Below are 21,566 nucleotides of genomic sequence, written 5' to 3' on the forward strand. Positions count from 1 at the left end.
AAGTATCACCCTAGTGATTCTGATGCAGGAAATATGAGGTGGGGTCAAGAATTTGCATGTCTAACAAGTTCCCAAGTGATGCTGATGCTACTGGTTCTGGGAACACACACCTTGAAAATTACTGCTTTAGCTCTCGGGCCACATTAGCCTCTCTGTACCTCCTCCTTTCCTTGACCTCTTTAATACCTATCTCAAATATCACTACCTCTGGAAATGTTTCTCTGACCTTGTTGACAATACTCAGGCAAAATAACATTAAATGGACATATCCCTTCCTAAGAAATAGTATCTAGTACTGGTTGGGTTTATTTGATCAGGGGGACTCAAAAGCTTCATTTTCAGGAGCAACTACAAAAAAGAATTCTCATAGGTAAATATAATAATCTGTAGAGCGTCATTTGAGTGCTTTTACAATTTAGATAATCTGAAACTACATTTGCAGCATGGTCTTTTTTATCTATTAATACAAAATTCAGAATTCAGTCACTATTGACATAACCTTCTCATTTCATGGAAACAGTCCATCTCAGAAAACACTGTGAATCTTTATTAATGAGATAAATACAGCATTTTTCTTTTTTTTTAATTTTTAAAATTTTTTAAAATTATGTTATGTTACTCACCATACATTACATCATTAGTTTTTGATGTAGTGTTCCATGATTCATTGTTTGCATATAACAGCTGGTGCTCCATGCAGAACGTGCCTTCTTTAATACCCATCACCAGGTTAACCCATCCTCCCACCCCCCTCCCCTCTAGAACCCTCAGTTTGTTTTTCAGAGTCCATCGTCTCTCACGGTTCATCTCCCCCTCTGATTTCCCCCCCTTCATTCTTCTCCTCCTGCTATCTTCTTCTTTTTTTTTTTCCTTAACATATATTGCATTATTTGTTTCACAGGTACAGATCTGTGATTCAACAGTCTTGCACAATTCACAGCGCTCACCATAGCACATACCCTCCCCAGTGTCTATCACCCAGCCACCCCATCCCTTCCACCCCCCACCACTCTAACAACCCTCAGTTTGTTTCCTGAGATTAAGAATTCCTCATATCAGTGAGGTCACATGTATCATATGACTTATTTTGCTCAGCCTAATGCCCTCCAGTTCCATCCACATCATTGCAAATGGCAAGATTTCATTCCCTTTGATGGCTGCATAGTATTCCATTGTATATATATACCACCTCTTCTTTATCCATTCATCTGTCAATGGACATCTTGGCTCTTTCCACAGTTTGGCTGTTGTGGACATTGCTGCTATAAACATCAGGGTGCACATACCCCTTTGGATCCCTACCTTTGTATCTTTGGGGTAAATACCCAGTAGTGCAGTTGCTGGGTCGTACAGTAGCTCTATTTTCAACTTTTTGAGGAACCCCCATACTGTTTTCCAGAGTGGCTGCACCAGCATGCATTCCCACCAACAGTGTAGGAGGGTTCCCCTTTCTCCGAATCCCCACCAACATCCGTTGTTTCCTGACTTGTTAATTTTAGCCATTCTGACTGGTGTGAGGTGGTATCTCACTGAGGTTTTGATTTGGATTTCCCTGATGCCGAGCGATGCTGAGCACTTTTTCATGTGTCTGTTGGCCATTTGGGTGTCTTCTTTGGAAAAACGTCTGTTCATGTCTTCTGCCCATTTCCTGATTGGATCATTTGTTCTTTGGGTGTTGAGTTTGATAAGTTCTTTATAGATTTTGGATACTAGCCCTTTATCTGATATGTCATTTGCAAATATCTTCTCCCATTCTGTCGGTTGTCTTTTGGTTTTGTTAACTGTTGCTTTTGCTGTGCAAAAGCTTTTTATCTTGATGAAGTCCCAATAGTTCATTTTTGCCCTTGCTTCCCTTGCCTTTGGCGATGTTTCTAGGAAGAAGTTGCTGTGGCTGAGGTCGAAGAGGTTGCTGCCTGTGTTCTCCTTTAGGATTTTGATGGACTCCTGTCTTACATTGAGGTCTTTTCAACCATTTAGAGTCTATTTTTGTGTGTGGTGTAAGGAAATAATACAGAATTTTTCAAAGTGTGAAGGCCTAGATACAAGTTATGGTATTATTCTGGGCCAAGACCTACATGGCCCTTGGTAAGATGAGCAGTTTCTCCAGATTAGAAACTGAATACTGGAGACACTGTATTTTTTGACTGAATATAACCAAGCAATCTATTTCTATGAAATCTTAATCACGTATTGCTTCCTAGGTCAAAGGCATACTACCCTCAGGGAGCTTCCCATTTACACTTTTTGTTCTATGTACCGGTTAGAAGCCTATCCCTTGTCAAACAACTGATATATCCTCTTTATTTTGAATCCCCCTTTTTAAGAAGCTGAACAAGTATCAGGTATAGACCCATCAAAAGAGGGTAGTACGGGAGGAAGTAAGCACAGGAAATGAGCTTAGTAATTTTCATTTATTAATTACATACCTGCTCCCAGATTGGGCCTGTCAGAGTTACTTCACAGGACAGAATATTATTTCTAGTTTCATTTTAGATACAAACCTCCCAGGAGAAATGGATCAAATAAGCACCTTTCTAACACTGTTTTAAGGGACATCTAGCAGCTGTTCAGTTTGTTTGATCACCTCGGGAGTCTGTGTTTTTCCAGTATATGGATGCAACCTGAGGTTGATTTAGTTCTTCAGAAGAGCTCAGTAAATTTTCCCAAATCTCTTTGAAGAAATGGAATTCATCATTTCCAGCTTAAAATGTGTGTGTGTGTGTGTGTGTGTGTTTTAAGAGTAGACAGGTAACTTACTAGATGTATGCCTTCAGAAAACAAGGAGGAAATTTACTTTTAGAATGAGAATAGTATTTAACCATTACAGCAGGTACCTCCGTCTTTTGACATTTCAACGTTTTCCCCATGTACCGCACTTAACCAGAACTGATAAGTCCACATTTCTCTAGCCCTCTTACTGATTTAATAGGCAGTTTTTTCTATGACAACAGTATCAACTCAGAGCCATCTTTCCCCAGCTTATTAAACAGTACTGCTTACCTGGGGATATTTACATGATTCCTACATATCTGTTGATTGTGGAAGTTAGTCTGTGATGTTCGCCAAGGTGGTAAAACTAACCACGGCCCATGGCTCGTTTTAAACCCAATTGTTGGTCAGTTTTCATGTTTCAGTTTTACTCAGCATGCTGAGGGGAGAGGCTTGGGTTTTGCTCATAGTGTATATGTCAGTATTATTTGCTTGTAACTCAGACTACAAATACAGAAATCATGCTACCCATGAGCAAAGTAGATGTCTTTGTAGCTCAGCTATGATCCTTTCACTTGAAAGCCACGTGCTATGTTCCTTGCCCTTAGAAACTTCTTTAGATCATGCAGTTCAGGGTATTTAAGTTAATTGTTTGCTATGGAACAAACAAAAACTATAAGGAAGATATAATATTTTTGTGAGAAATAATTGTAGGAACTTGGATATTTGTCCTATAGAAAGTTTGAGAACAGACCTTTCTATATATACTTAAAAAGAAGAGCATAGTGTGTGCTCTTTGAGATAAGGTGTGTGAACATTCAATTATGGAAGTGCTAAGCCATCAAGACATAGCATCACTTCTCTTGAAAAGCATTTCTTGACATCCACTGCTTCCTCTCCTCTTCCTCAATCACAACTAGATGATTTGCCTTCTTCTCTATTCCCACCTTTATTCCATACTTATTTCTGACATTGCACTTACCATTTTTGATTAAAAGTATTTGCCTCTTTCTCTCTAGGTAAATAATTAAGACCCTTGAGAGAAGGGAGAATACTTTATTTGCGTTTGTATACCTGGTATCTGGAATAGGGACTTACCAAGTTTCCTAAAACTAGAAAAACCAGCACAGTAGGTAGCTGTTTCAGAGGGGAGACTTCAGGTCAAACTAATGAAGGACCTCATTCAATCAGGTATGCATTCAACAAACCTTAATGGCTAGCTTTTTTTTATTATTATTATGTTATGTTAATCACGATACATTACATCATTAGTTTTTGATGTAGTGTTCCATGATTCATTGTTTGCATATAACACCCAGTGCTCCATGCAGTATGTGCCCTCTTTAATACCCATCACCAGGCTAACCCATCCCCCCACCCCCCTCCCCTCTAGAACCCTCAGCTTGTTTCTCAGAGTCCATAGTCTCTCATGGTTCATCTCCCCCCTCTGATTCCCCCCCTTCATTCTTCCCTTCCTGCTATCTTCTTCTTCTTCTTCTTTTTTTTTTTTAACATATAATGTATTATTTGTTTCAGAGGTACAAGTCTGGGATTCAGCAGTCTTACACAATTCACAGCACTCACCATAGCACATACCCTCCCCAATGTCTATCACCCAGCCACGCCATCCCTCCCACCCCCCACCACTCCAGCAACCCTCAGTTTGTTTCCTGAGATTAAGAATTCCTCATATCAGTGAGATCATATGATACATGTCTTTCTCTGATTATTTCGCTCAGTATAACACTCTCCAGTTCCATCCACGTCATTGCAAATGGCAAGATTTCATTCCTTTTGATGGCTGCATAATATTCAATTGTATATATATATATACCACATCTTCTTTATCCATTCATCTGTCGATGGACATCTTGGCTCTTTCCACAATTTGGCTATTGTGGACATTGCTGCTATAAACATCGGGGTGCATGTACCTCCTTCAGATCCCTACATTTGTATCTTTGGGGTAAAAGGCATCCAAGTTGGCAAAGAAGAAGTCAAACTCTCACTCTTTGCAGATGATATAATACTTTATGTGGAAAACCCCAAAGGCTCCACCCCAAAACTGCTAGAACTCATATAGGAATTCAGTAAAGTGGCAGGATATAAAATCAATGCACAGAAATCAGTGACATTCCTATCCACCAACAACAAGACAGAACAAAGAGAAATTAAGGAGTCTATCCCATTTACAATGGCATTCAAAACCATAAGATACCTAGGAATAAATCTAACCAAAGAGGCAAAGAATCTGTACTCAGAAAACTATAAAATACTCATGAAAGAAATTGAGGAAGACACAAAGAAATGGAAAAACGTTCCATGCTCATGGATTGGAAGAACAAATATTGTGGAGATATCAATGCTACCTAGAGCAATCTACACATTCAATGCAATCCCCATCAAAATACCATCCACTTTTTTCAAAAAATAGAACAAATAATCCTAAAATTTGTGTGGAACCAGAAAAGACCCCACATAGCCAGAGGAATGTTGAAAAAGAAAAGCAAAGCTGGTGGCATCACAATTCCAGACTCCAAACTCTATTACAAAGCTGTCATCATCAAGACAGTATGGTACTGACACAAAAACAGATACATAGATCAGTGGAACAGAATAGAGAGCCCAGAAATGGACCCTTAACAATATGGTCAACTAATCTTCGACAAAGCAGGAAAGAATGTCCAATGGAAAAAAGGACAGTCTCTTCAACAAATGGTGTTGGGAAAATTGGACAGCCACATGCAGAAGAATGAAACTGGACCATTTCCTTACACCACACACAAAAATAGACTCCAAATGGTTGAAAGACCTCAATGTGAGACAGGAGTCCATCCAAATCCTAAAGGAGAACACAGGCAGCAACCTCTTCGACCTCAGCCGAAGCAACTTCTTCCTAGAAACATCGCCAAAGGCAAGGGAAGCAAGGGCAAAAATGAACCATTGGGACTTCATCAAGATAAAAAGCTTTTGCACAGCAAAAGCAACAGTCAACAAAACCAAAAGACAACCGACAGAACGGGAGAAGATATTTGCAAATGACATATCAGATAAAGGGCTAGTATCCAAAATCTATAAAGAACTTATCGAACTCAACACCCAAAGAACAAATGATCCAATCAGGAAATGGGCAGAAGACATGAATGACGTTTTTCCAAAGAAGACACCCAAATGGCCAACAGACACATGAAAAAGTGCTCAACATCGCTCGGCATCAGGGAAATCCAAATCAAAACCTCAATGAGATACCACCTCACACCAGACAGAATGGCTAAAATTAACAAGTCAGGAAACAACGGATGTTGGTGGGGATTCGGAGAAAGGGGAACCCTCCTACACTGTTGGTGGGAATGCATGCTGGTGCAGCCACTCTGGAAAACAGTATGGAGGTTCCTCAAAAAGTTGAAAATAGAGCTGCCCTACAACCCAGCAATTAATGGTTAGCTTTTAAATGTCAAGTGCTAGATAAGAGATAGTGAAGAAAACTGCCCTAGACTCTGTCCTCATGGGGCTTACAGTCCCAATTCGGGAAACATGTATTAACAGATAACCAGGTGCATGTGTATATATATATATAATACATATTGCAGATATATGGATAACATTCTAGTAATTACAGCTGTCTAAGAGTCAAGGTCCCGTCCTACTGTATATCCAAGCAAAAAGTAAATGATAAATGACAATTTGTTTGGAAAGACAGTGCAGACCAGATTTAAATAAGAGATCCAGGAGTTGGGCTCAATTTGTGTTCTCAAATCAGGCTATATATCAGAATCATCTGGGAATGTGTGACAGAGGACGGACTGTCTGGCTCCACCCAGGCCTGCTGAATCAAACTCTAGCAGCCAGAGCCTAAGAATCTATGTCACTAAAAAGTCCCACAGGTGATTCTTATAATACTGTGAAGCCAGAAAGCATTGGACTGCATGCCTTCTAGATCTCTTTCTGTTCACAGATTTTATGACCCATGGTTCTGTGAACAACAACAACGACAAAAAAGAATGATCATTTGGTATACCTGTGGCAGTGGCTATTGAAATTTCTTTTCTTCTTCTTTCTCCTTCTCCTTCTTCTTCTTCTTCTTCTTCTTCTTCTTCTTCTTCTTCTTCTTCTTCTTCTTCTTCTTCTGTGGGTAATACTATAAGCACTACTTATCATTGTTGGAGCCTGGTATCTGCCTGTCAGAGTAATTTATATTTGCCATTTTGCAATACTTTCTATATTCATATCTGGAAATAAAAAAGAAGAACACTAAGATTCTAAGGAATAGGACATGATGTCAAAATAACCAGTTGATTCAGAAAAAAAAAAAAGTATTTGTCAAAACTCAACAAAAGGATTTTTCAGCCAGAGTGAACAAATGTAATTCAGATCATGTTACAACTCTGTTTTTAAAAACTCTTCAATGGCTTTCCATTTCATTGCTTAAAAACTCAGCCTTTTCTTCCTGGCATTCAAGACCCTGCATACTTTGCCTTTTGCCAGTCTTCTCCCTGTTATCTGTGTCATTCAAACCCCCTTTTAAAAATGATATTCCAGGGGTGCATGGGTGGCTCAGTTGGTGAAGCATCTGACTCTGACTTTGGCTCAGGTCATGGTCTCAGGGTCCTGGGATCGAGCCCCACATCAGGCTCCATGCTCAGTGGGGAGTCTGCTTGAGATTCTCTCCCTCTCCTTCTGCCCCTTCCCCTGCTTGTGCACTCTCTCTCTCAAATAAAGAAATCTTTAAAAAAAAGTGATATTCCAGCCATATCAGTCTTCTTGTAGTTTTCGGACACACCCAGCTTTTTCCTGAAGCAAAGACTTTGCATACCTTGCTTTTCCTGGGACTGGTTCCTTGGCAGTCTGGTCCTCCCCTTAAGAGACGCGTGCCTTTGTCTCTTCTTGGTTGGAACCCTGACTCCATTGCTTCCTAGTTCCATGACTGCAAGTAAACAAGTCGCTCAATCTCTCTGTGTCTCAGGTATTTCCATCTACAAAAGTTACGAATAGTATCTGCCTCGTAGGGGTGCTGTGAGGAATGTGTAAAAATTAAATGAAAAAAAAAATGCTTCTAACAAAGCCTGGCACACCTTTAAAAGCTAGAGGGTATTATGCTGAGGGAAATAAGTCAATCAGAGAAAGTCATGTATCATATGACCTCACTGATATGAGGAATTCTTAATCTCAGGAAACAAACTGAGGGTTGCTGGAGTGGTGGGGGGTGGGAGGGATGGGGTGGCTGGGTGATAGACATTGGGGAGTGTATGTGCTATGGTGAGTGCTGTGAATTGTGTAAGACTGTTGAATCCCAGACCTGTACCTCTGAAACAAATAATACATTATATGTTTAAAAAAAAAAAAAAAGAAGAAGATAGCAGGAAGGGAAGAATGAAGGGGGGGAAATCAGAGGGGGAGATGAACCATGAGAGACTATGGACTCTGAGAAACAAACTGAGGGTTCTAGAGGGGAGGGGGGTGGGAGGATAGGTTAGCCTGGTGATGGGTATTAAAGAGGGCACATACTGCATGGAGCACTGGGTGTTATATGCAAACAATGAATCATGGAACACTACATCAAAAACTAATGGTGTAATGTATGGTGATTAACATAACATAATAAAAAAATACGTTAAAAAAAAAGCTAGCATATGTTCCTTATTATTACCATATTGTAAAATTACTGTGTTTACTTGCTTCTTTTATTGTTTATTCTCTGTTTCTCCTATTAGACTGTCACTGAGTGTCATAGGAAAGCCACCAAGCAACAGAGCTTTAATAAAAGAACTTTAGGTGTGGAGAAAACAGACTTAGATTTGTCAGCGCGGACATTGGTTCTTATTTGATCTCGAGCAAGAAACACCACTTTTCTGAAATTCCATTTCTTCATCTGCAAAAAAAAAAAAAGAAAAAGAAAAAAAGAAATTGACCAAATCTCTCAATTCTCTGTCTCTTAAGTAAAAATGGTTCTAATTTGCAGTTAAGCTTCATTCAAAAGGTGATATAATCATTTTCACTTAGTAAAAATTTTATTTTTAATCTGAATAAGAAACTTGTATATAAAATTCAGTTTTCATCCAGATTTGACCGAGTATAGGTATATATGACTCTGTGCAATCAATTTATTCTCCTAGCCTTCTTTTATTTAAGTATAAGTAGCACGATATATGGTCACAACAATTAGAGAAACATAGTACATGATTCATTAAATGTTTCTAGAGAATTCTGATGCCATTTTATTGAAAATTTACCTTCTGGGAAAGAGAATATTTGAAAGTGAAACATGCATAGGGTGACAGAAAGTTGTCCTAGAATATTTCTACATTGTGAATGGGACCTTTGAGATGGGCTTTGTTTCCTACTTCATTAAAACATAATAATATATAAAAGAGCTATCTCAAATAGAATGGGAGAAAACATCACCAATCTTGTCAGGTTTTATTTGGAGTTATAATTACTGGTCTCATTAATTAAGTAGATAAATTTTATCAAACCAATAAAAATTAGCCATTATAATGATTTACCAAAAACTGGAAGTACTATATTGTCTATTTGATTCTTTAATGGGGCACAATCAATTTTTATTAATTTTATACATAAGAGAAGTGTTAAAATATTACTAGGAGAAAGCTTGTATTTAATATTGCTGCTACTAATTCTTAATTATGCAGAGATTCTATTAATTCAGATTATAGTTTAGTGTTAACTTCACTCTGCGAGCTCATAACACTATCACAGCTCCATCCATATGTAAGTATTTCTTTATTATTGACCAACTACTGATACATACCCTATCGTTTTTGATCCCCCAGCAAACTTTTGAAGTAAACAGGGGAGATATGATTTGTCACATCGTACTAATAAGAAAGCTGGAGGGTACCTGGGTGGCTCAGTTGGTTAAGTGACTGCCTTCGGCTCAGGTCATGATCCCAGGGTCCTGGGATCGAGTCCCGCATCGGGCTCCCTGCTCAGCAGGGAGTCTGCTTCTCCCTCTGACCCTCCCCCTTCTCATACTCTTTCTCTCTGTCTTATTCTCTATCTCAAATAAATAAATAAAATCTTTAAAAAAAAAAAGAAAGCTGGAACTCAGAGAAAACTTTACAAATTGACATTTATAAAAAAGTGACTTGAATTTGAACAAGGGCACAGATACTTTTTTAATATATATATCAGAGCACATTAAAAAAACTGTAAGAACCATAGTTCTCAAATATGAACACTGGGAAAGTTATTCTCAACTCTTAGACATTCTGTTTTGTTGGTGCCTCAAATATGGATAGTGGCTGATTTCATTCGTGTGTACTGAGGACAGTGCATGTGCGACTCTCTTAGCAGAGGACCTATCTGACAGTAAGAATTCAATAAGCCATATCTTAATGGAAGATGTTGAGGACTGATAAAAGGTGATCTTGTTGAGGAGGATTTTGAATCTTTCTGCTTTATATGACCCACAACTTGTGATTTATCTATAAGATGTCTTTAGGCTTTATCTACAGAGTGTTTTTATAGTTTCCTTTTTCCCAGGTTCACTAATGAAAAATGATTTTGTGGTGTTATATGTCCACAGAGACACATGATTCTTGATATCCTCATAGTGGAATTATAGAATGTTAGGTTTGAGAGAACTTAATGCTTCATATTGTCTTTTACTTTGTCCTGTTTTTAAATACTCTACAGACAAGAAGCCAATCAATTAGACTTTTCTGGGTGGAAGCAGATGGATTTTGAGATCCTGCCTGGTCAGTAGAACTCAGAGCTGTCATTCATTAGGTGTGCATTTATTGAGTAGATATTATATGCCAGGCACACACTAGGCATACAGTTAATGTTATATGAACTATTCCTGGAAAAAGGGTTTATATGAAATACATTAAAATTAATATGTATATATATATATATTAATTTAAATTCCAGTTAGTTAACATACAGTGTAATATGTTTCAGGTGTAGAATATACTGATTCAACACTTCCATACATCACCCAGTGCTCATCACGACAAGGGCACTTCTTAATCCCCATCCCCTATTTCCCCCATCCCCCTACCCACCTCCCTTCTGGTAGCCATCAGTTTGTTCTCTAGAGTTAAGAGTCTGTTTCTTGGTTTGCCTCTCTCTCTTTTTTTCCTTTTTCTTGTTTGTTTTGTTTCTTAAATTCCACATATGAATGAAATCAAATGGTATTTGTTCTTCTCTGACTAACTTATTTTGCTTAGCATTATACCCTCTAGCTTCATCCATTTGGTTGCAAATGGCAAGATTTCGTTGCTTTTTATGGCTCAGTAATATTCAATTTATATTTATACCACATCTTTATCCATTCATCAATTGATGGACGCTTGGGCTGTTTCCATAATTTGGCTACTGTAGATCATGCTGCTGTAAACATAGGGGTGCATGTATCCCTTTGAATTAGAGTTTTTGTATTCTTTGGGTAAATATCTAGTAGTGTGATTGCTGGATTATAAGGTAGTTCTATTTTTAACTTTTTGAGGACCCTCCATACTGTTTTCCAGAGTGGCTGCATCAATTTGCATTCCCACCAACAGTGTAAGAGGGTTCCCCTTTCTCCATATCCCCTCTAACACCTGTTGTGTTTTTGATATTAGCCAACCTGATAGATGTGAGGTAATATCTCATTGTAGTTTTGATTTGCATTTCCCTGATGATAAGTGATGTAACATGGAAATATTTTTAAAACTAGGAGTATTTTCTCTTGTGTGGGGAACATTTGTACTATAAAAGGACAATGAATAGATTATTACTTTAGTGTTTAGTTTAAAAGATCCCTATGATAAGGACTTTCCTTGGCTGGGAAAATAATGGCAATTGTAATTCATATCTGTATTTGATGCAGTGTTGAATGGTGAAAGTAGAACCAGGTTATACATAATAGTAGCTTCAGAAAGGCAAAAAGAATGAGAAACAGAGTGAGAGAAAAAAAATCTACTGCGGGGGTGCCTGGGTGGCTCAGTCGTTAAGCGTCTGCCTTCAGCTCAGGTCATGATCCCAGGGTCCTGGGATCAAGCCTCTCATCCGGCTCCCTGCTCAGCAGGAAGCCTGCTTCTCCCTCTCCCACTCCCCCTGCTTATGTTCCCTCTCTCGCTGTGTCTCTCTCTGTCAAATAAATAAATAAAATCTTTAAAAAAGAATCTACTATGTATTGAATGGCTCTAAAGTACTAAGCACTTTGCATCTTACATAGTTTTGACTTTGAAAGTAGTTTCTCCTATTTTCCCTATCTGGGTTCATTTACCCAGTTTCTCAGGCTCCCAACCTAGCTCTTCTCTTACTTCCTGTTCTCCTCATTTCATCATCTTGAAGACTTGTGGATCGGTCCACAAATTACTTTTACTTCTGTCACTGCCTTAGTTTGAGCCACCATTTTCTCTTACATAACTTACTGCAAAAACCTTCTAATTGGTCCCTCTTCCTCCAGATTTGACTCAAATCCAACCAATTCCATGCACTAAGCCATCCACACATCTAAGACATTACCACACATCTAAGACACTTCCTCCCCTCCCATGAAGTCCTATCAGCAGGGCCATTCAGGGCACTGGTGCCTCCATCTTTTCCTTTTCAGGCTTTGGCTCCTACCCCCAGTCCAACTTCATGCTCCAGTCCCATGATGTGCTAGTCCCAAATGCACCATGGCATCAGGGTAAACAGTCTGTGCATTAGAGTCAGATAGGCAGAGGATCAGCTCTAAAGTATAGGTTGCTGATCTTCAGGTTTAAATGAGATATGCAAATTGCTTAGTACAGTGTGTGACCCATAGAACACTGTCTAAAAAGGCTGGTTGTTATTTTCTTTGACTCAGTGTCCCTTCCACATAGAACTCCATCCCTCCCTCATCTCCCCTATTTCTCTTGGTTACCTTCCTTGTGCACTTTCATAACTTACAAGTCATTTTATATAAGATTTCTCTTAGCTCTTAGGTTTGCATTAGATCATTCCCTATGTACTTTATTGTTTCTCTCTGTTGAAGCACTACATTTACCACTTGCATGAATTCTTCACTACAAAATCAACTCCTTGAGTTCAGTGACCTATCATCTAGGTGCACTCAAAAATGTTTGTGAATGAACAATGAATAAACGCATGCTAGAACAATAACTAGAGTGATCTCCAAAGGTCTGAGCCCCGAGCACAAAAAAAGGGGGTAATTTATACACTTCTACTTCCACATACTGGGTACTCTTGGTGCATGCGTAAAGCAGGGCAGGGAGAGGAACCTGGATTGGTGCACGCAGGAAGCAGAGCAGAGAGAAGAACCCGAAAGAACTCCGGGGCAGGGGCTGGAACTCCCTTGCTGGCTCTGTCAGCCATCTCAGGACACAGATTTTTCCTTATCATTATCCCCTTTGATGTCCCTTTAATCACCTAGTTTAGAGGGCATCACTTTCATTCTCTAAGGGGTAATAGTGAGTAAGGAGCAACTGGAGTCTGATCTTAGCAATTTGAGCAGTGATAAACCTAGTAAGGGCATTAAGAATACAAGGACCAAATGCTGCTGTGAGGAGGAGCATTAGGAGGGGGCTGATGAGGGGGGCGAACCAAGGGAACCATTGTGAGAGGGAATCCACCAAGTCGTCCACTGGAGTGCTTCCCATCGGTGATGTTGAGAGATTTGGTCAAGACCTGTACAATGTCTGCTACAAATGTGGGTCCATTGTCACTATGGATTGTTAGTGGCAGGCCGAACTGGGGCATGATCTCCCGCAAGAGGACTTTAGCTACTTCCTGACTTTGCTCCATCCTGGTCGGGAATGCTTCGACCCACCCAGAGTATGTGTATAGTATTATAGGAGATATCTGAACCCCCTGCTCAGCTGCACATTTGTAAAGTCTACCTCTAGATCTTTGAAGGGGGTTGCTCCCATCCTCTGGACACCTGGCGGGGGCTGTGGTGCAGACCAAGCATTATTTTTAGCACGTTATGCATTGTTAACTCGTTGCTGGGCACAGTGCTGGCAGCTGACTGATGTAGTAGTGCTTCTTGAGAAGTGCCTCTAATGCAATTTTTCCCAGATGAGTAGGTTGGTGCTATTCCTTGACTAGATGCCCTCCAGTTGCTGTTGGGAATGAAGATGCACCTGTCTGGCATTATCCACCATCCCTTTTCAGTCAGGGTGGCTCCCTCAGCCATGGTCCATTCTTTCTCCTTTTAGTTTAACAGGGTGGAGGGACTTCTTCCAGGGGTGTCAGGGCCATGGTGAGAGAAGGGGCTCTGTCCATGTCCTCACTGGCTGTGGTCTTGGCTGCCTCATCTGCCAGATGATTTACCTGTGCTATGGAGTTGTCTCCTTTCCGGTGTCCCTTATAGTGCAGGATTGCTACTTCCTTTGGAAGCGCGATGGCTTTGAGGAGTCTCACTATTTCCTTCTTGTATTTGATAGCTTTTCCTGTGGCTGTTAGGAGGCCCCTTTCCTTGTAGATGGTTCCATGTATATGTACAGTAGCGAAGGCATACTGAGTCAGTATAGATGTTGACTTGCTTGCCTTCACTGACTAAGGCTTGAGCTGACCATCCAGCTGGTAATGCCTTAGCCTCTAGGACTTAAGTGGTTGTGGTCACTGCATAACCCGCTTTCCGGGCACCCTCTTGTAGGTAACTGCTGTCATCACTGAACAACGTGAGCTCTGTATTCTTTATGGCTTGATCCCATAGATCTGGATGGCTTGCGTAGACTTCATCAGTTACTTTGGAGCAGTCATGGTCTGGTTCGCCCTCTTCTGGGAGAAAGGTTGCTGGGTTTAATGTCCTTACTGTTTCAAGAATGACCCGCAGGTTTTCACAGAGGAGCCCTTGGTATCTTGCTAACCGAGAGTTGGAAAGGAAGCAGTGCCCCTGTGTGTTCATGAGGGACAAAACTGCATGAGGGACCTTGAAGTTAAGTTCTTGCCCCAGGGTGAGTTTGTCTGCCTCCTTGATAGTAGGATTATGGCTGCCAGCACCATGAGGCATGGTGGCCATGCTGCTGCCACGGAGTCAGCTTCTTTGACAGATGCAACTGGCTGTTGCCAGGGCCCAGCAGTCTGGATGAGTACCCGGAGTGCTATCTTCTCTTTTTCATGCGCAAAGAGATTGAAGGGTTTCTCTATATCTGGTAGGCCCAGGGCTGGAGCCCACCCCTGGGTAGTCTTTATCTTTGTGAAGGTAGCTTCTGCTTCCTCAGTCTAGGAAAGGGGTTCTCGATCTGGTCCCCCTAAGAGATCATAGAGTGGTCTTGCTATTGCTGAGAACCCAGGGATCCAGATGCAGCAGAATCCTGCAGCCACCAGGAGTTCTCGTAGGTCCCTTTTTATCTGGGGCTGTGGCAGGGAGACAAGGACTTTCTTTCTCTCCAGCCCTAGTTCTCTCTTCCCTTGGGTGAGGAGGAAACCAAGGTATTGGACCTGTTGTTGGCAGATTTGTGCCTTCTTCCATGAGACTCGGTATCCTGAGTCTGACAGGAGCTGTAGGAGGGCCTTTGTGCCTTTTGTGCAGTCTTTTCGTGTGTCACTGGCAAGGAGGAGGTCATCCACATACTGGAGGAGGGTGCATTGTGTGGCCTCTCTTGGGAAGCTGGTGAGGTCCATGGCCAGCGCTTCCCCAAAGAGGGTTGGTGACTTTTCAAACCCCTGCAGGAGATGCGTCCAAGTCAATTGCATCTGGCACCCTGTATCAGGTTCAGACCATTCAAAGGCAAACAGTGGCTGGCTCTGGGGAGCTAAGCAGAGGCAGAAGAAGGCATCCTTCAAATCTAGGCAAGTGAACCATCTGGCTGAGCCTGGGATTTAGCCAAGGAGCGTGTATGGATTTGGGACCACTGGGTGCAGAGAGATGGTCACCTTATTGATGGCCTGCAGGTCTTGAACTGGTTGGTATCCCCCTCCTGGCTTCTTGACTGGTACTCGACTAGAATACCTGCTTCTTTGAGTTTGGCCAGATGTTCTTGGATGCCGGTCTTAGCTTCTTGTGGAAGGGGGTATTGCCTTTGCCTCTGTGGTTGGGCTCCTGGGATCAGTTCAACAATGATAGGGGCCCAATTCTGGGCTAGTCCAGGTGGGCTGTTTTCAGCCCATACTGAAAGGAAGGCGAGTCTGAACTCCAGTGGGCTGCTCAGTTGGGCCTGGGCACAGAATAGCCTCCATTCTTCTTCCCTCGGCATGGTAATTGCTAGTACCAGAGACCCCATTTCCTCTTGCCTTGGGTTTAATCAGAAGCTAGTGTGTCTGCTGGGCTCAAAGGTTTTTTGAGCCCTAAGCTTGGAGAGTATGTCTCAGCCCAGGAGAGGGATGGGGCAATCAGGCAGATAAAGGAATTCATGTCGGACCTTGTGGCCCCTGAGTTCACACTGGTGAGCCTGGCAAAAGGGCTGTTGTTTTGCCCATGTCCCGGTGGCCACAAGGATGGTTGCAGTCCTTTCGCTGAAAGGGGCCATGGGGGAGGTGACAACAGAGTGCTTGGCCCCAGTAACAACCATAAAAGTCACTGGTTGGCCCCCCACCTTCATTCTGACCATGGGCTCATGGGGGCCAAGCAAGAAAGAGCCCGGTCCCCTTCAGTCTGAGTCTGTTCCCGCAAGGCCTATGAGGTCCTCCTCTCAGGGTTCTTCCTTGTAGCGTCTGGGCTTCTGAGCCTTTCCCTGGTTGGGACATTCGTTTTCCAATGCCCTTTCTCCTTACAGTAGGCACATTGATCCTTTGCCAAGGGGGTTCTGGGTCTCCCCTCTTTCGGTGGTTGGGGTCTCCCTGCCTTTGTGTCGTCCTTTTCTTACAGGGTGGCAGTGAGGAGGCTGACCTTCTTTTTCATCTTTTTGTTGGCTTCCTGTTCAGCTGCGACCTCCCTGTTCATGTAGACCTTATTGGCAATCTCTATTAGCTGGGTGATATTCATCCTGGTGAAACCCTCTAGTTTTGCTTTTTTTTTTAGTTTAATTTTATTATGTTATGTTAATCACCATGCATTACATAATTAATTTTTGATGTAGTGTTTCATGATTCATTTTTTAGTTTCTGAAGTTTTTTTCTGATGTCTGGGGCAGCCTGAGCCACGAAGGAGGTATTTACTATCTGTTGGCTTTCCTGTGCCTTGGGGTCAAATGGAGTGTATATCCTGTAGGCTTCACATAGTCTTTCGTAGTAGTCCCCAGGAGACTCCCCTGTTTGTTGAGTGACAGAGGATACCTTAGTCATGTTCATGGGTTTCTTAGCTCCTGCCCAGCTTCTCTGGAGGAGGGCCTCTTGGTATCGGCAGATGTGGGCCCATCCCTCATCCATGGTAAAGTCCCATGCTGGGCGCTCCTCAGGTGCAGCTGTGTTAGCCCAGGCAGTAGGGTCGATGACTCCTGCTGGTGCGTGCTCTTCTAGGTACTACCATGCACCTTTCATTATTCTCCTTCTTTCCTCTGTGTTAAACAGGGTGCAGAGTAACTGTTGGCAGTCTTCCCAGGTTGGCTGATGAGTCTGGAAGAGGGATTCTATGAGGTCTACCATAGCCTGTGGTTTCTCAGAGTAGGATGGGATGTTATGTTTCCAGTTGAAGAGGTCAGTGGTGGATAAGGGCTGATAATACATCATGGAACAGCCAGGTTAGACTGTCCCATCTTCATCATGCCTCTCAGGTTCCTGCGTCTCTTGTACAGGCATTTGGAGGGTGCTTGTGCTTGGCCTGGGGCACAGCCTGGCTGCTGGTCCTGGAAAAGGTGGATCCTCTGGGTCTGGGGGCGCCGGTGAAACCACTGGCAGCAGAGTCTGGAGCTGAAGGGCCAGGTGTAGACGGTCTTGGGAGTGCATACGGTGGGGGCAGGATCAGTTCATCCTTGGGATCTCTGGCTAGGATTTATAGAGATTGGGGCTTTTGCTGATCTTCTTTAGGTCGCTTGGATGAGGTGATTAAGACCCTGGCCTGTCCCTGCCTATTGCAAGTGAATCACACCCAAGGGGGAAGGGTCTGAGCAATTCCTAGCCAGGAGTCAATGTATGGAAACTGGTCAGGATGTCCTGGTTCTCCTGTTATGACTCGCCATACTTGACGAATTGTTGGGACATCCAATGTCCCTTCTGAAGGCCACCCGACATTAAAGGTGGGCCATTCCAATTCACATAGAGTTCTCAATTTGCCAGGGTTCATCCTGACTCCATAGTCTCCCGAAAACCCCTTCTTGAAATTTTTGATTATGGTCTCTAGAACCATAGCTTTACTCCGCCCTGACCCCATGGTGATGTTCCTGTGTGTGGTGGTGCAGAGACAGACAAAGAGGGGGTTGCCTCCTGAGGTGAGGAGACCAGAGATGCCCGGCTGGCCATGTCCCAAAGGAGCTTAGGTGAGGCTTGGCCGTAGCAGTCTCAGCGTTGTGACTTACGATCGGAAACTATTCCGATGCCACCATAGACTGTATGCCGTTCACCACGAAATCACAGACGGGCCCACTCAGGCTCTGTAGGCTTCTGGGGACCTTAAGGGTGCCCGCCCATGGAGTCACAGAATCAGTCCGCTTGAGCAAGCCAGGTCGGACTGCACATTCACTCACACATTCACGCTCCCGAAGTTATTACATTCCCTCTCTGGGAATCCCTACCTGTGAGACCTCTAAGAGGTCTTTGGGAGGTGATCAGGCTCCCCTTCCACTCAGACAGGTGGGCCAATCTGGGTCCTGGGGCCCCAGGCCTTACCATAATCCAAAGTTGGGATCAGGTCCTCACCTGCCAAGTCTCCTCAAGTCTGGCAGGAACAGCGGAGCAGGGCGGCCTGAGGTGACAGGGGTGGGAGACTGCCGAAAATTAGGCAGGGTGCACCTTCTCTGTTATGATCTCTTATTCCGTCACCGCCCCGCCGTTGCCCCCAAACCGGTAGCAACAATGGGCCAGCGTGGTTGGGTTTCCTGGTCAGGGAACCAAATGCTACGGAACCTGGACTGGATCGCCCAATGGAAGAACCAAGCAGCACTTGGAGATCTTGGAGGATAGGAGGTTTATTTAATGCCAAGGGGCTCAGAGGAGAGTGATCTCCAAAGGTCTGAGCCCTGCACACAAAGGGGGTAATTTATACACTTCTACTTCCTCATACTGGGCATTCTTGGTACATGCGCAAAGTGGGGCAGGGAGAGGAACCTGGATTGGTGCGTGCGGGAAGCAGAGCAGAGAGAATAACCCAGAAGAACTCCAGGGCAGGGGCTGGGACTCCCTTGCTGGCTTGGTTGGCCATCTTAGGACACAGATTTTTCCTTATCAATACTGCTTATGGAACTTTTATTATGTGCTAGACCCTGGGGTAAATTCTTAAGTATCTTTCTCACTTTCTCTGTCTCCTTAGGCATATACCAACAGTTGACCTTTCAACAAGATGGGGGTTGGCACACCAACCCCCTGTGCAATCAAAAACCAATGTATAAGTCAGGAAATGACAGATGTTGGCAGGGATGTGGAGAAAGGGGAACCCTCCTACACTGTTGGTGGGAATGCAAGCTGGTGCAGCCACTCTGGAAAACTGTATGGAGGTTCCTCAAAAAGTTGAAAATAGAGCTACCATATGATCCAGCAATTGCACTACTGGGTATTTACCCCAAAGATACAAAAGTAGGGATCCGAAAGGGTACGTGCACCCCGATGTTTATAGCAGCAATGTCCACAATAGCCGAACTGTGGAAAGAGCCAAGATGTCCATAGACAGATGAATGGAGAAAGAAGAGGTGGTATATATATACAATGGAATATTATGCAGCCATCAAAAAGAATGAGATCTTGCCACTTGCAATGATGTGGATGGAACTGGAGGGTATTATGCTGAGCGAGATAAGTCAAACAGAGAAAGACATGTATCATATGACCTCACTGATATGAGGAATTCTTAATCTCAGGAAACAAACTGAGGGTTGCTGGAGTGGGGGGTAGGGTGGGAGGGATGGGGTGACTGGGTGATAGACATGGGGGAGGGTATGTGCTCTGGTAAGCGCTGTGAATTGTGCAAGACTGTTGAATCTCAGATCTGTACCTCTGAAACAAATAATGCAATATATGTTAAGAAAAAAAAAAAAAAAGAAGGTAGCAGGAGGGGAAGAATGAAGGGGGGGAAATTGGAGGGGGGAGACGAACCATGAGAGACGATGGACTCTGAAAAACAAACTGAGGGTTCTAGAGGGGAGGGGTTTGGGAGGATGGGTTAGCCTGGTGATGGGTATTGAGGAGGGCACGTTCTGCATGGAGAACTGGGTGTTATGCACAAACAATGAATCATGGAACACTACATCTAAAACTAATGATGTAATATATGGGGATTAACATAAAAATAAAAAATAATAATAAAAAAAAAGAAGAAGCCTTACTGATAACATAAGCAGTCGATCAACAGATGTATACTTTGTGTGTGTATGATATACTGTGTTCCTATGAAAAATTAAACTAGAGAAAAGAAAATGTTAAGAAAGTCATAAAGAGGAGAAAATGCATTTACAGTACTCTACTGTATTTGTTGAAAAAAAAATCTGCATACAAAGCTGTGTTGTTCAAGGGTCAACTGTATCTCTCTCTTTCTCCCTCTCCTATATACATAGATCTTTGCATGTATATATGTGTATATATATACATGAATATGTGTGAAAAATACATAAATATTTTATATAAAATTTTGTATATACCATAGATTATGTGTATCTCTATATATTTAGTTCTATTTCATTCTTAGAACAACTTTATAACTCTCTGAGGCATTCCTATCTTCATTTAACGATGAGAAACTTGAGGCTTAGAGGCAGTAACTTTTCAGTGCAGAATAGTGAGTGGCTGGGATTTGGGCTTACATACAACTCCAAAATCCATGCAATTCTGCCGTATGATACTGTCTCCAGTTCACAGCCTAAGTGTTGTGGCAAAAGAAATTTCCGCTATGAAAAGGAATGGGAGAAGATAGAACGGAGTCTACTCTGACACGTTTAGAAGGTTACAGCAGAATGATATTTTACTGGGATCTAACCGTTCGACACTGTCAGTGTGTGATATTTTTTAATTCATAGAAATGAAAGATAGATAGGACTTATGTTGTTTTACTTTAGGTTTTGCAGTTCTGAGACGGGATCTCACATGGCAGCCTTATCTGTTCAGTCTTCATCCTCACGTACTCTCCACAGTCCCCCCCGGTTTCCAGCCTTTTCTTGCTTGCAGATACTGTGTTTTTATGTGGACTCTCACAGAGATTTCACGGAAGTCTCTGAGCAAAACACTGCTGAAGAACACACACATTGGTGCTGGAAGTGTGTTCCCCAGCTGTGGAATATTTCACTCATCTGAAACAAAATTAACCTTTCTGTGGTGAGTGCAGCCAACTCTCATTCTGAAGTTGGAAGTGTGACTCCATGTGGAACGAAGGTTGCAAGTCCGCCTCTGTTCTTGCCTAGATTTTGATCTTTCTCCCTTCTGAATTTGTAAACAAAAACCTCCTCTCTAGGCCTGAAATTTTTTACAGTGAGTCTCCGGCCAAAAGAAAACGATTCTTCCAAAGTGTGGAGAAAAATTGGCCAGATTTGAGAATGATTTGGATTAAAAGTGGCAACTGTGTGCCAAAATCATAAAGAACATACACATAGCCTCTGCTTATACTCATGTGTACATAAATTACTGATCCTGTGGCTCAGGATCAGATCCTACTGGCTGTGGATCAATTGTATAGAAGGAAGTAAGCCTCAGCTTCTCTCACACTTTGTATGAGATTCGTTGCTCTTTTTCTGGCAGCTGGGTTTTATACATAAGAATTTCCCTTCATGTTTTGCAATTTATCTACGGCATTTTGCATGTCAAAACACACCGCTATTTTGAAACCATTCCATATCATCATGAATAACAGTTCTTTGTTTCTTACACTGGATGTGTAAGCTCCTGTAATAGGATTCCATGAACTG

Source organism: Mirounga angustirostris, unplaced genomic scaffold (assembly GCF_029215605.1).
Source record: "Mirounga angustirostris isolate CCGP_5_RB_7025 unplaced genomic scaffold, mMirAng1.0.hap1 SCAF_17, whole genome shotgun sequence".
Lineage (NCBI taxonomy): Eukaryota > Metazoa > Chordata > Mammalia > Carnivora > Phocidae > Mirounga > Mirounga angustirostris.